General features: G+C 39.2%; 1 protein-coding gene across 1 annotated transcript in view; it reads left to right on the top strand.

Annotated features, from left to right (window-relative positions):
* LOC145070317 (2-methyl-6-phytyl-1,4-hydroquinone methyltransferase, chloroplastic-like) overlaps positions 1 to 13,385 on the top strand; it is a 90,612-nt gene that overhangs the window by 6,459 nt on the left and 70,768 nt on the right. The window lies entirely within an intron of this gene.

Raw genomic sequence — 13,385 nt, 5'->3', positions numbered from 1 at the left:
CTACCTTGATTGCAACCTCCATGAAGTATAAAGCTTGCAACTTTGCCACTCCATCTTGTAGATCTAGACATTCCACTCATTTAAGTCACTTTTGGTCTTAAAGTGATGATTTTTGGACTTGTCCTGTTCTTGTAACATCCCGACTCCCAGGTACTTTATTTATTTATTTATTTAATGAGTGACTCGACGAGTTGAGTGTCCGAATCGTTGAGTAGAGTGGTGGTGTGAATATTTAATGCACTAGTTTTTTATTTATAATTCCTAATTTATCGCATCTAAACCACACCTTACAGGCAGTGAACCCGATCGAGTATAGTATAACTTTGATAAGCAAGGGTGTCGAACACAAGGGGAACGGGAGTAAATTAATTTAAAATATTTGATTATAGGTTACAAAACACACGAAAAGAATAAAGAAATGTTTATTAAATTTCAAACGAATAACTAATAGCAATTATCGATAAACTGACAGGAATACAAATCTCTTCAGGTACTTTGGTTTAGACAAATTACACCTTAAAGTCACAGATAATTGCATACACATATTTATTTATTCATGTTCACCGATTTCTAAAATGACTAGATTCACATTCTCTATTACTAATCATTTAGCAAACAAGTCAATTCAAACAACGATCAATTGGTTAAACTAACATACTTCCTAGTGTTCAGTTCGTATCAAGAAAGAATCGTAATAATAGTTAATCAAATTACTAATTCAATTAACCTCTTGTTGATGGTTCGTCATACAAGGCTTACATATTAACTTACTTATTTCCTAGTTAACCCTAGTTTCACGTTCGCTATTCCTAGGCATATAATCTTGATGGCCATCAAAATCATAAAAGACAAGCAATCAAGCAGATGTTCATACAACTCAACAGACTTAACAATTAACAGAAAATAATTGTCATTAACACATAAGGATCTTTTAACAAGCTTGGAAAGATAAATTAAACATACACAAACAATATAATATAGCAATTAATCCAATATTCAAGGTTTTATTTAATCATAAACTTAAAGTAAATGGTTTTAACACCAAAATCAGAAAGTAAAGACATAATAGTATCACAGTGGAATGCTAAGCATGGTCACATTAACAAACCACATGATTACTGACACATATCCGCTCTCTAATCCTTCAGATCTTCGCTCTTGTCTGCTTAACGACCTTCCGGCCGCCTCCTAGACCCTAAAAACGGCTTAACAGAAGTTAATTGTCGACTAAAATAGGTTAGAAGTCGGAACCCCCTCTTAGAACGAATTAAATGTCAATATATAGCAACTTTACACTGCCAAGCGAATGCAACGCGTGGGTCCAAGGAACGCAACGCGTTCCTCCAAGCTATCCCGTAATCAACAAGACACGAACGCAGCGCGTTCATTATGGGAACGCAGGGCGTTCGGTCCGCCTTCAGCCCAAGTCTTCATATTTGCAGTCTAACTCCGTTTTCTCGGGCTTTTTGCTCCATTTCCGCTCCAACAACATATAATAACTGTAAATTGCAATTCAAAGCATTATAAGTACATTTTAGTTCTAAATAAGCGTAATAAATGCTAAAATATTAAGATATGATATATAAAAATATGTATAAAAACACACATATCAAAATACCCCACACTTAGCCTTTGCTTGCCCCAAGAAAACTTACTTTTAATTTACCAATATCTCATAAAACAATCCATTTTAAACTCAGCCATTATCCCAAGACCGCAATGCATGTATTTGTGTCTAAAAATCCTAAGAAACCTCCCACTCCTATATACTCACAATCCTTATGAACATTTACCCGTTAGTTTATACGACACTCATTTCTGCAAGCCTCCGAATCAATCCTCAAAAATCTTTCTTAACCTCAAGGTAATTTTTGTAAAGCTACCCAAACACATAATATAGAAATTACAACTTTTGATACCATAATGAAGCTCTTGGAATTCTTCACTTCTTTGATATTTGATATTTGATTTCTTTGAATTCACCACTTTTTTGGTTTTTGGTATCTTCAATTTTTGATTCTTTGGAATTTTGATCTTTTGATCTTCAACTTGGTAGCTCCAAAATTCTTTCACTTTTTGGTAATTTCTCTCTCTTTTTACATGTATCTCACTTTTTTTCACTCAAAACCTACATGCTTAAGCAGGGGCGCTTAACTTCAACCCTTATTAGTTCAGATATTAGTTTATGTGGAATGACTACATAAGCTTTTCTGGATAGATTTCAGGTTTAGGCTGCAAAACATATTATGTCATATAAACTACCAGATTACTTTTCATATCTCATGAATTTTCACTAGGAAATGGGAAGCCACAAATACACTATAACATATGTAGGCTCAAGTAAACATTTGAGTTTTCATCGGATCATTGTAACGCCTGTAGATCCGGGCTAGTCAATTTAGAGATAATAGGGATCGAAAACGACTTTTCGACAAAAAATTATTTAGAATAAATAATCTTAACCAAGTTGTAGAATATGTCTCAAGGGTTCCGTATATATAAAGAACGCCAAAATCCGAGTTATAACGAAGAAGTTATGGCCCGTCGAAGTTTTACGGCAAAACCGGTACGACACCGGGAATCGTAAATAGTAAATTTACGATCGAGCAACTTTTAGCCTTAAAAATCTAAACAAAAGTTGTAGTATATGTTAAAACGAGAACATACAAAAAAAGAACGCCCAAATCTGACTTCGTATGAGGAAGTTATGAATTTTCTAAGATTTGGCTTAGTAGTGCACGACTCGAAACTCTAATTTTAGTTCGAGTGGTTTTTGGCTTACGCGACCTAAATGAGAGTTGAAGATATCATTAATAGGAACTCAACGGTAAAAAGATAGAAGAAAACGGAGTCCGTATGAAGGAGTTACGGATTTTTCGCGGTCATTTAACAGTCTAAACGCCTCCTACTGTTAAATTTGAGATCGGTCGAGAATTAGCCGACGGAGTCTAAATGAAAGTTGTAGATCTTGATTTTACCTATGCTTTGAAAAAAAGAACGTCGAAAACGGAGCTCGTAAGCGAGAGTTATAATTTTTCTATGTTTGAAGGGTGATACGCGATAAGGGGTGACGTGGCACCACCAGAATTGGACACGTGGCACCACCAGAAGGCTACCACATGCCCCAACTCGGTGATTAGGTCCTCCTACTCGGTGAGTCCATCAGTCAGCACCCCTATAAATAGAGGTGCCGGGTTCCCTCACCTCCTCACACCTTCAAACCCTTCTTTCTCTCTTTAGTTTCTCTCTCTAAGCTCCCTTAAGCCCCCTAAAGTCTAGGTAAACCCCCTAGAACCCGAAGGAAGCCCCGAGACTCCCGGAGTCCCGAGAAAAGAGCCTTTCGGCTCGGGAACACTGCTCCAGTGAAACCCGGTTTTGCGAAAAATCCGCTGTAAGTGAGTTACGCCTACACTATTTTTAATATAGTTTCTAATTAATTATAGTAATGTTATTAGGACCTTATAATAAGTACTTGGGCTATTATTATGGGTTATATAAGTATCGTTTAACGCTTATATAATAGTAATAATAACTAGACTATTAATTAGTCTCGGTGAATATTGGACTAAACTCTAGTGGTAATGATACTAGGTTTTGTCCGAGGAAAATTGTTTTAAGAGTAACGAAGTGCTGTCCGAGTACCGAGTCACCACCTTACCAAGTGAGTGCATAGTTACTTTCATCTTACACATAGATATGAAGTATTTAGTATAAATTACGTGCTATGTGTGCATATTGTCTGAATACTTACTGTCTATGCCGGGTGAGAGATTTTTATACATGCTTTAAATGTTTTAAACTGTATACGTATTTTTATATCTACAAAATATGTTGGGTAAAACATGGGTAGATGAAGGACGAGGGGTGAAAGCTAAAATAGAGGAATATTAGTGGTATGGACCTAGTGCCCTATAGGTGAACATTGACAGCAATGGACCTAGTACCCTATAGATGAGCACTGGCAGCTGCGCCACAACCTGTAGATGTTGTTGATCTATGATAAACATCCTAGCAGCTGCGCTCTAAGGATAATATCAGCAGTTGCGCCTAATAGAGAACATTATAACCTTGACAGTAGCGTCTAAAGGACAATACCGACAGAAGCGCCTCATATAGAATGTCACAACTATGGCAGGTGCGCCTAAGTGATAGAACTAGCAGCTGTGCTTGACAGCTGTGTCATTGACAACGATGGACTTCGTACCTATTCCTTAGGAAAATCCTTAGGAATGAATGAACGAGAAATAGCTGATTCTTAGGGTAGATCCTTAAGATTAAAGAAGATAATGGGGATGGGTAATTCGGTTAACTGTTTGATGATTAAACATAATAATTATATTATTGTGGGTTGAAAACCCTATGTACTCACCATGTTTCCCAACCTGACCCACTCAGTTTATTTGTATCACAAGTGTCAATACGAAGCTACTTTACACTGAGAGATTTAAAAGAGATGTAGATCACTAGTGTAAATAAATGTAAGTTCTGTTTATGCTTATGTTTCTGTATTGACGATGACATCCCAAATGTTTTAAATGAATAAAAAATACTTTTCTTCAGAATTGCTTTGATAACGTATTTATCATGTTTTACTGGGAACAAATTTCACAACATTTTTATTAAAAGAGGCACTCTGATTTTTATAAAACATAAACAAAATCGGTCTTTTCTGGCCGTGAAAATGGGGATGTCACAATCATCCCATACAATATTAGCAAAAATTATACTAGATTTTCCTAAATTAAACTATTATTTCAAGTTTATAAATTTTTAAATTTAAAATTCTTAAATTTTCCCAATCTAGCAACTAAATTACTTTTTCGACCTCCTACCCCACACTTATTTCATACAATGCCATCATTGTATGCTAAAACTAATTAATCAAATAAACACAATAAAAAGGAGAAAAAGGAACAGACTCCCCTGGGGTAGTTGTAGTGAGATCGAATAGGGCTGCTAAAAGTTGCTCCATAAATTGCTAGAGGACTGGAAACTGGAACTGTTACTTCTGAATATGCCGGAAAAATAAATCAAGAACGCCGAATTCTAAAATGTGGTGCAAAAGATTGCAAATAAATGCAAGGTGTAGTAACCATGACGTGGGAAAGTGTCAACCACGTCGTCTCGTCGAGTGATGTGAAATCATATCGACACAATATGAAAATTGTTGGTCACGTCGTCATATCAAGAATGGCAGCCTCCTTTCGCGATGAAAAACTCCCCCACGGCATAGGAAAGTGTCAACCATGTCGTGGAAGCCGGGATGATTTTTCTGTTGGATATAGTGTCTAAGTCCATAACTATATTTGGTATGTACTTGACCCGACCCGGCATGATCCATTTGGGTTGCACTTCACCTGAACAATTTATGGATAATCTTTTGAGAATAGTACAAGTTATGATTTATTAATATATTATAAGTACTAATATATTAATATAAGATCATATTATTTAATTAGTATTGATCTATAATTAATCTAGGATTAATTTAGAGATCAAATGTATTACTAAATAAATATGGGCTTCTATATTTATATAGTGTGGGATAATGCTTATTTGGAATGGGCTAGGCTTGCATGGAAAGTCCATGGATACTCCATGGAGCTTTAACCCATGGATCTCATGGAAATGAAGAGACATGGGTATTAGGGTTTACATGGATATAACCCTAATCCACCACACTATATAAAGGAGGCTTTGGTTCTTGAAATTACACTAGTTGAGGTGAGTAAAGTAATAGGGCCGATTTCAAGATAGTAGTGACTATTCTCTCAAAGTTCCAAGTTTGTGGTGATTTGTGATTTCCATTTGAGGCATCCACACTATTGGTGCTAGGCTCTAAAACTCCAAGCAATCAACTACAACTACAAGGTAAGTATTTCTACTAGCTTTATTTGATTCATGTTCCCCATGCCATGCTAGTTAGGATATGAACCTTGGAAAATAATTATTTGTATGTATCTTAGACAAACATAGATCCAAGGTTTATTAGGGTTGCATGTACAATTAGGAAGTGTTAGAATGCTCAAAACCCATCAATTTCTACCTCGCGTCGAAATAAAACTCTATGGTGTGGGAACAACTCATCCATACCATTGGAGTCAAAATATGGTAGAAACGCCACTCTTATAAATAAAATATTCTCACCATATGTAACACCCATTTATTTATTACGTTAAATAAATAAATTAATGAGCGAATGGTAGCCTAAAATAATTATTTATATATGCAGGGGGTGGTTTCAAGGAGTAAATTGGCATAATTTAGTAATTGGTGGTTAAAAGTGTGAGAGTCGGACTCAGTTTGTAAATATTTATGAAGACAAGGGCTCCGTGGTAATTATTTGGATTTGATTTAAAAGGAAATGAGAGGTGAAGGCTGAATACGTCATAATTGACAGTTGGGGGTTAAAAAGGTAAATTCTGGATTAGTTTTGTAAAGATTTTAGAAGATGGGGGTCGTTTAGTAAGATCCGGACTTATTTGGTAAAGTAATTCAAGGGGCAGGGTTTAATTGGTAATTTGTAGACTTCTTTTGAAATTGAATCTTGATAAGAGGGGCCAATAGTGTCAACATGGAATATAGTTTGAGGAGTCGGATATATAACTGTTGTATTGCCCTCACTAAACCCTAACCCTAAAGAACCATCAGCCGTCACCCCCTTATGTCTCCCTCTTACAGCCGCCACTTCTCTCCATCCTTATGCCCCTCACTAGCACCACCACCACCATCCCCATTTTCCGATCAGTGAATGGTCGCCATTCGAACACCAAGTATCCACCGCTCTTCTTCTCCTTCTTCTTCTACAGCCGCTGCCATGAGACGTTGCATCCACCACTCGCTACCACGCAAGTCGGAGTCGCCTAACCACCAATGGAAGTCGTAACCACCGCCATGGCGTGCGCTGTTGACGCTGCGTTTCGACGACGACAAGACCGCCGCCTGCTGCCTTGGTATTGAGCGCCTTCGTAGTGTGGTTGTCGGAAACGTAACCAAATCGTGAAGGTGTCACCGTCACCTCCTTCGTTCCTGTTGCGTCGTCACAGGTCCACTGCCACCGTTAGCCGCTTCTGTGACGCCTTCGAGCTCCATCCGATGCTGCCATCGATGATTGTATGTGCTACCGTCGCTGCCGGCTGCCATACGCCACCAAGAGGGTGGCTGAGTTGTTTTTGCAACCGAGTGTGTGTATGTTGCTGTGCTATTGGTGTGTGATGTGTGTGCTTGGGAGGTTTGTTTCGCCTGAAAGCAAGTACACCACCATGGCAGCCAACCATGGTGGTTGCCGCCAGTCATAGCTTTTCTGCCACCACCGGCCACCATAGGGGTGGTTGTATGTGTGCACGTGGGTTATTTTTAGTGTGTATATATGTGTGTATTATCGAGTTGTACATTGTAATGGTGCCAAAATAATAATAGAAATCTTGAAACCACCACCGTGAGGTGGTGGCTGCCGTCTCCTACCGCCACCGGCCGCCGTGTCAGGTGGTGGTGCGCTTTGCCTCTTGTGATTGATTCGTTTGGGGTGATAGGAACCCTAATGGGCCCAAAGAAGCCCTAATGGGCTTAGTGAAACTCTAATGGGCTCAAAGGAGCTCCAATGGGCCCAATGAAGCTTAATGGACTCTAATGGACCTAATAAAACCCTAATGGGCTTAATAATATTTTAGTGGGCTTAATAGGCCCAATAAAGCCCTAATTGACCTAAAAGCCCAACAAATTGATAAATGGGCTAGTATTTGGGTTGGAAAAACCATAATGCCAATAAAACCCAAATTTGGGGAATTAATCGGGACACACGAGAATTATTTAATAACTTGGAATATTAAATAATAATCATTGGCGAAAATTAATCTAAGAAATATTGGACTTAATGGATCAAGTCCTTAATGGGTTAAGTAAGAAACTTAACCCTAATCATCATTTTATGTGAAACCCTAATTTCACTTGGGTTTATTGTTGGGCCTTTCTATTGGGCCTTGATGATTAGGTTATTAAATGGGCTATCCAAGATCAAGCAAATGGTCTAATGTAATTTAATGGGCCTAGGGTAAGGCCCATGTAAGGGGTTTGGGCCCAATTTGGAAAATTAGGCCATAGTTTGGGCCTTGATGATTATATGATGCTGGGCCTTAGAATGAGACCATGTATAGGCATAGGCCCAATTTAGAAAATTGGGCCATATGTTGGGCTTTGATTTCCGAATGACTTTGGGCCTATGGGTTGGGCCTTGGGCTTAAATAAGCCAAGCCTGGGGTAATGTAGTAATTATCCAAGTATGTATTATGGTTATGTGTTGGGACCCAATTATTAATTGGGTGTTATTTTGGTGTTGACAGTTCGGGAATTTGTCAACCAATAGCTGGGGTTTAGCCTGCGGGACTTCAGCAGTGTGGGATTGTGTCTACGGGACGTCAGCAGTGTGAGGTGAGTTACCTTCCAGTAGTGGTGGGTCTACGGCCACAATGTCGGCCCACCAATAGGAGTTGTTAGATGATTGTCTTTGTGATAATTGTCTATGTTTGCTACTACCTGTTATGTTTATGTGCTAGCATGATATGATGTTATGTGATAGTGGTAGTAGGGGGTGAAATAGTCCCCGGTTACCGGTCGATAGGGCCGAAGGGGTAGCTTAGTACCCAACTATGCTAGACAGATTGTGATATATGTGATATGATATTATGTGGTAGTAGTAGGGGGTGAAATAGTCCCCACTTACCAGTCGACAGGACCGAAGGGGTAGGCCAGCACCCAGATATGCTAGGCAGTATATGACTTATGTGTTTATGCTATGCTTTTATGTGGTAGTGTTAGGGGGTGAAATAGTCCCCGGTTACCGGTTGAAAGATACCGAAAGGGAGGTCAACACCCATATATGCTAGGCAGTATCCGGTCGAGAGGACCGAAGGGGAGGCTAGCACCCAGATATGCTAGGTAGTATCCAATCGAGAGGACCGAAGGGGTAGGTCGGGCACCCAGATATGCCTGACAGTATATGTATGTTATATGATTGTATGGTATGTGGTATGATGGGGGAACTCACTAAGCTTTGTGCTTACGGTTTACAATTTTGGTTTCAGGTACTCGTTTTCAAAGGAAAGGAGCCGGCTTGATCGCAGCACATCACACTATGGTTTTCCGCACATGAGATCTTTGGGATTACACTCTGATATTGTTTATGATAACATGTTTGATTATTTCTACTTTGGTTTTGACATGACATGATATTACAAATGTTTTATTCACTGTTGGTTTTATAATGACGTATTTTTAAAAAATGAAATTTTTGGCATGTATTTTTGGGATGTTACACCATATCGACACACACCCCACACTTATGAAAATCGCGGGTCTTGAGTATAAACTTCAAACGCTCACACGGCTCTCTCTCCTGATAAAACAACAAACGGACCTAGCGACTGAACTTACTGCCAGCTTTCTAAGGGCGAAAAACCTGCAAAGATCTAAAACAATCAAAGAGCATCAACATGGAAAACAAAATTACCAAAAACAAAAATAAAACAACCTATATTAAACTAATTACATACCAAATAAAAATATTAATTCTAAGAAACGCAAAAATAAACTAAAAATAACATAAAAAAATAAAAAGGATAAACTAAGTCACTCGTCATCCTCGTCATTGTGCTGCTGTGTCCCTAATGTGCCAGCTCCATCCTGTCGTGGCTGGTATGGTGGAGGAAAAGGAACCGGGTACTGAAAACTCTGATGGGCAAAGAATGCGGTCAACACATCCCCATACCACTGCTGCCTACTCTCCATGTGCTCATAGCGGTCGTTCACACGTTGAAGTCTCTCGTCTATGCACTGAAATCCCTCATCCATGCGCTGGGCTAGGTAACACATATCGGTCTCTGGATTAGGTCCCTGATGTGCTCCTCGAGGAACAGGTCTACGCCTTTGAACTCGCTGTGGCTCAGGTAGTGGTGCAGCATCCCCCGGTGCCTCATCATCAGGTACTATCTTAAAAATACCATCACCCCCTCGTGCAATCATCCGCATAGACTCCGACATCTGAACACCCATCATCCTCATGTCATAACGGACCATCGTCCTCGTAGTATCCTTGATCAACAACGAATACGATGCAGCTAACCGAGTAACATAATGTCCACCACAAATCAGACTATCCTCCGAACGCCCGATGGCCTTCCGCGCCATATACAATGCTAAATCTATTGAGAGGTTTAAGTTCCTCCCGGTGTAATAAGAGTCCATAAGGCTAAAAGATCTCCAGAAGGCACACTCTCACTATTTTTGTGATGAGTGAGAGAGCTCGCGATCAATCGGTGCAACAATCTATAAGTAGTCGATCAAATCATGCTGCCCCGAGCAGAAGATGGCACATACACCTCACCAGTAAGATGAGCCCAAAAAGTGTTTTCATTATACTCCTCATGCGTCTGTACAACCCAGGCTGAGAGAAAATCATGAAAGTGAGGAGTCCTCGTCTCATCTGCAGTATATACCCCAACCCTGATGGCATGCTCAATCGCACTACATTCCCTGCTAACACCACCTAATCGAAAAGAAAATGCAGTCCTATCATTGAGAGGCTTTGTAGGATCAAAAGAAACTGTAGCATAAAACTCCAGCAAAAACTCCCGATAGACGGGATCTTGAATCCTAAATAACCGATCCCAACCCCGACATGTAAACACAGGCACGCCACCTGTGTCCAGGTGAGTATATGTCAAAAAATACCGGATGAGGACATCAATCCCATATTAGGCTGCAGATTCCCAATCAAAATATGGTGCAATATCAATTCTTTTCCCAAGTAATGTACTAAGCCTTCCTTGATGTTTTGTCAGTGTAGCAGGACTCAAAGAACGAGGAAATTGCAAGAACGGGTGATTCGTGATTTCCTTGGGAGGTTGCTGATTTCTCCTTGCCATTTTGACTGAAAAAATTTAAGCACACCAAACCATCCAAATAACAAAGATTTATTATTAAGCAAAGATAAAGAGCTGGGCAGATTAACGAACGCTGGGTGCTCATCCAGCAAACGCAGTGCGTTCGTTCGTCCCCTGCGGTTTCAGTTCATCCAAAATCAACATAAATGCCAAAATTTCAGGCTAGGCTTTGGTCTATGGGATGAATTTGGTCTGATAATACAATAACAAGCATCAATTTCATCAATATCAAACCATAAATCAAAAATAGCATAAACCCTAGTTTTTTCTATTTAGCACAATGCAACACAAATTAGGGGCTTAAACTAACCCCAAGACATAAGGATTATAAAAAGTTTACCTCTTGAACCGATTACAGGAAAAGAAGAAGAGAAATCGTGGCTTTTGTGGAGAATCGTCGGCACAGTAGTGAGAATCGCCGAGAGGGGGACCAGCGAAAAAGAGGAGTGATCAAAGTAAAAAGTAAAAAGGGGTAATAAAATATATGAAACGACCCAAAAATTTTGTTTTTCAATACAACCAAAAACCATAATCTGAGTGTCATATCATAAAAACCATACGTGGTGTATCCCCAACATAATAAAAACAACACTGTGCGGAAAACTGTATCATATCCATGTCATATAAAAATCAAAAACTAAATCAACTCCCAGGATAAAAGCTAAAGCTGTGGTGTGTGCGATGCCATCATCCCGAGCTCTTCCCTTTGCTTGCGGAAGTACCTGAAACCAAAACTGAAACTGTAAGCACGAAGCTTAGTGAGCTCCCCCAAACTACCACATACCATACAATACATATAAAGCACATACTGGGCCTTGCCCACTGCATCAGACCGAAGTCTGGAAACTAGCTGCATCGGACCGAAATCCGGAACTGACCGGGACCTTGCCCCCCTGCATCGGACCAGAGTCCGGAACTAACTGCATCGGACCGAAGTCTGGAACTAACTGCATCGGACCGAAGTCCGGAACTAACTGCATCGGACCGAAGTCCGGAACTGACTGATCGTGACATAGCATAACACATAACAACTATTATAATCACACATACTGCATACTGTATCGGACCGAAGTCCGGAACACATAACACAAATATGCTTAAATCACAAAGACATCAAGCACTCTAGCTACTGCTGTTGGATAAGGTGTCTAAGTCCATAACTATTTCTGGTATGTACTTGACCCGACCCGGCATGGTCCATTTGGGTTGCATGGCACCATGCAATTGGATAGACTAAATGAGAGAAATAACACTTGGAGATTATTAATATATTATAAGTTCTAATATATTAATAATATTATTTGATTAGTTGATCAAAGAATTAATTTGGAATTAATTAAGTGATCAAAGGATAACTAATTAAATATATGGGTTGATTATGTAAATCATCCATATCTTGTATAGTGGGCTAAGAGGCTCCATGGATTATCAAGTTGGGTTCTACCCATAGGATGCTCCATGGATGCTCCATGGGAGTTACAAACCCATGGGTCATGGAAATGAAGAGTCATGACACATTAGGGTTTACATGGTGTAACCCTAGATGTGTCAACACTATATAAGAAGCATATTCTCCACCAAAATCGGATACACTAAGAAACTAGAGGGCTTGGCCGATTTTGAGAAGTGTGTATTATCTCAAAGGTCTTTCCAAGAGCATTTGGTGTTGTGTGAAGCATTTGAGGCATCACACTTGGGGTGCTAGGCTCACAAGGTTTCAAGGAACACAAGCAACAACAAGGTAAGTTATTCTATCTATGATTCAAGTTAAAATTGTTCCCCATGTATGCTAGATAGGAATATAACCTTGGAATTCAACTTTTCATGATAATTAGACAAACATAGATCCAAGGTTATTAGGGTTGCATGTACACTTAGGAAGTGTTAGAATGCTCAAAACCCTTCAGTGGTATCAGAGCCTAGGCTTGTTTGTTTGTTATTTGTGCTTAAAAGTTGAAGAAAATCGAAAATTCTGCTGTCTGACTGATGGACTCGGCGAGTCCATGGGGAGGACTCGTCGAGTTCATGTGTATCTTCAACCTACTCGGCGAGTAGGTTTATGCACTCGGCGAGTAGGGTCGACAGAGTACAGAATTTCGACTTGAGTTGCTGGAAATGGATTAGAATCATTACACTAAAATGTTTTGGTACTTGAAAACTTGTTTTAGAAGGTGTAATGTCTTTTCTAACTCATTTACAACAACTAGTTATCAAAATTACAAAGATTAAATGTGATTTTGATTCTTGAAAGTGTTCATATTCATATTCTTGTTCTTATGATGTTTAGATGATCATAGGAATTATTTGTAACCTATGTGGTAGATTAATTCATGATCATAATGTGTTTTAATGGAGTCCATAACTTGTCCTCAAGTTATGGAAAACCAAAAGTCTCTTGGATTAAAAACCATTAAAAGAACACAAGAGTTAGGAAAAATGAAAAGTCCT

Source organism: Lactuca serriola, chromosome 8 (genome assembly GCF_051521515.1).
Source record: "Lactuca serriola cultivar US96UC23 chromosome 8, Lser_US96UC23_V15, whole genome shotgun sequence".
Taxonomy (NCBI): Eukaryota; Viridiplantae; Streptophyta; class Magnoliopsida; order Asterales; family Asteraceae; genus Lactuca; species Lactuca serriola.
The sequence above is the reverse complement of the archived record's forward strand: the minus strand, read 5'-3'. Positions and strand labels throughout refer to the sequence as shown.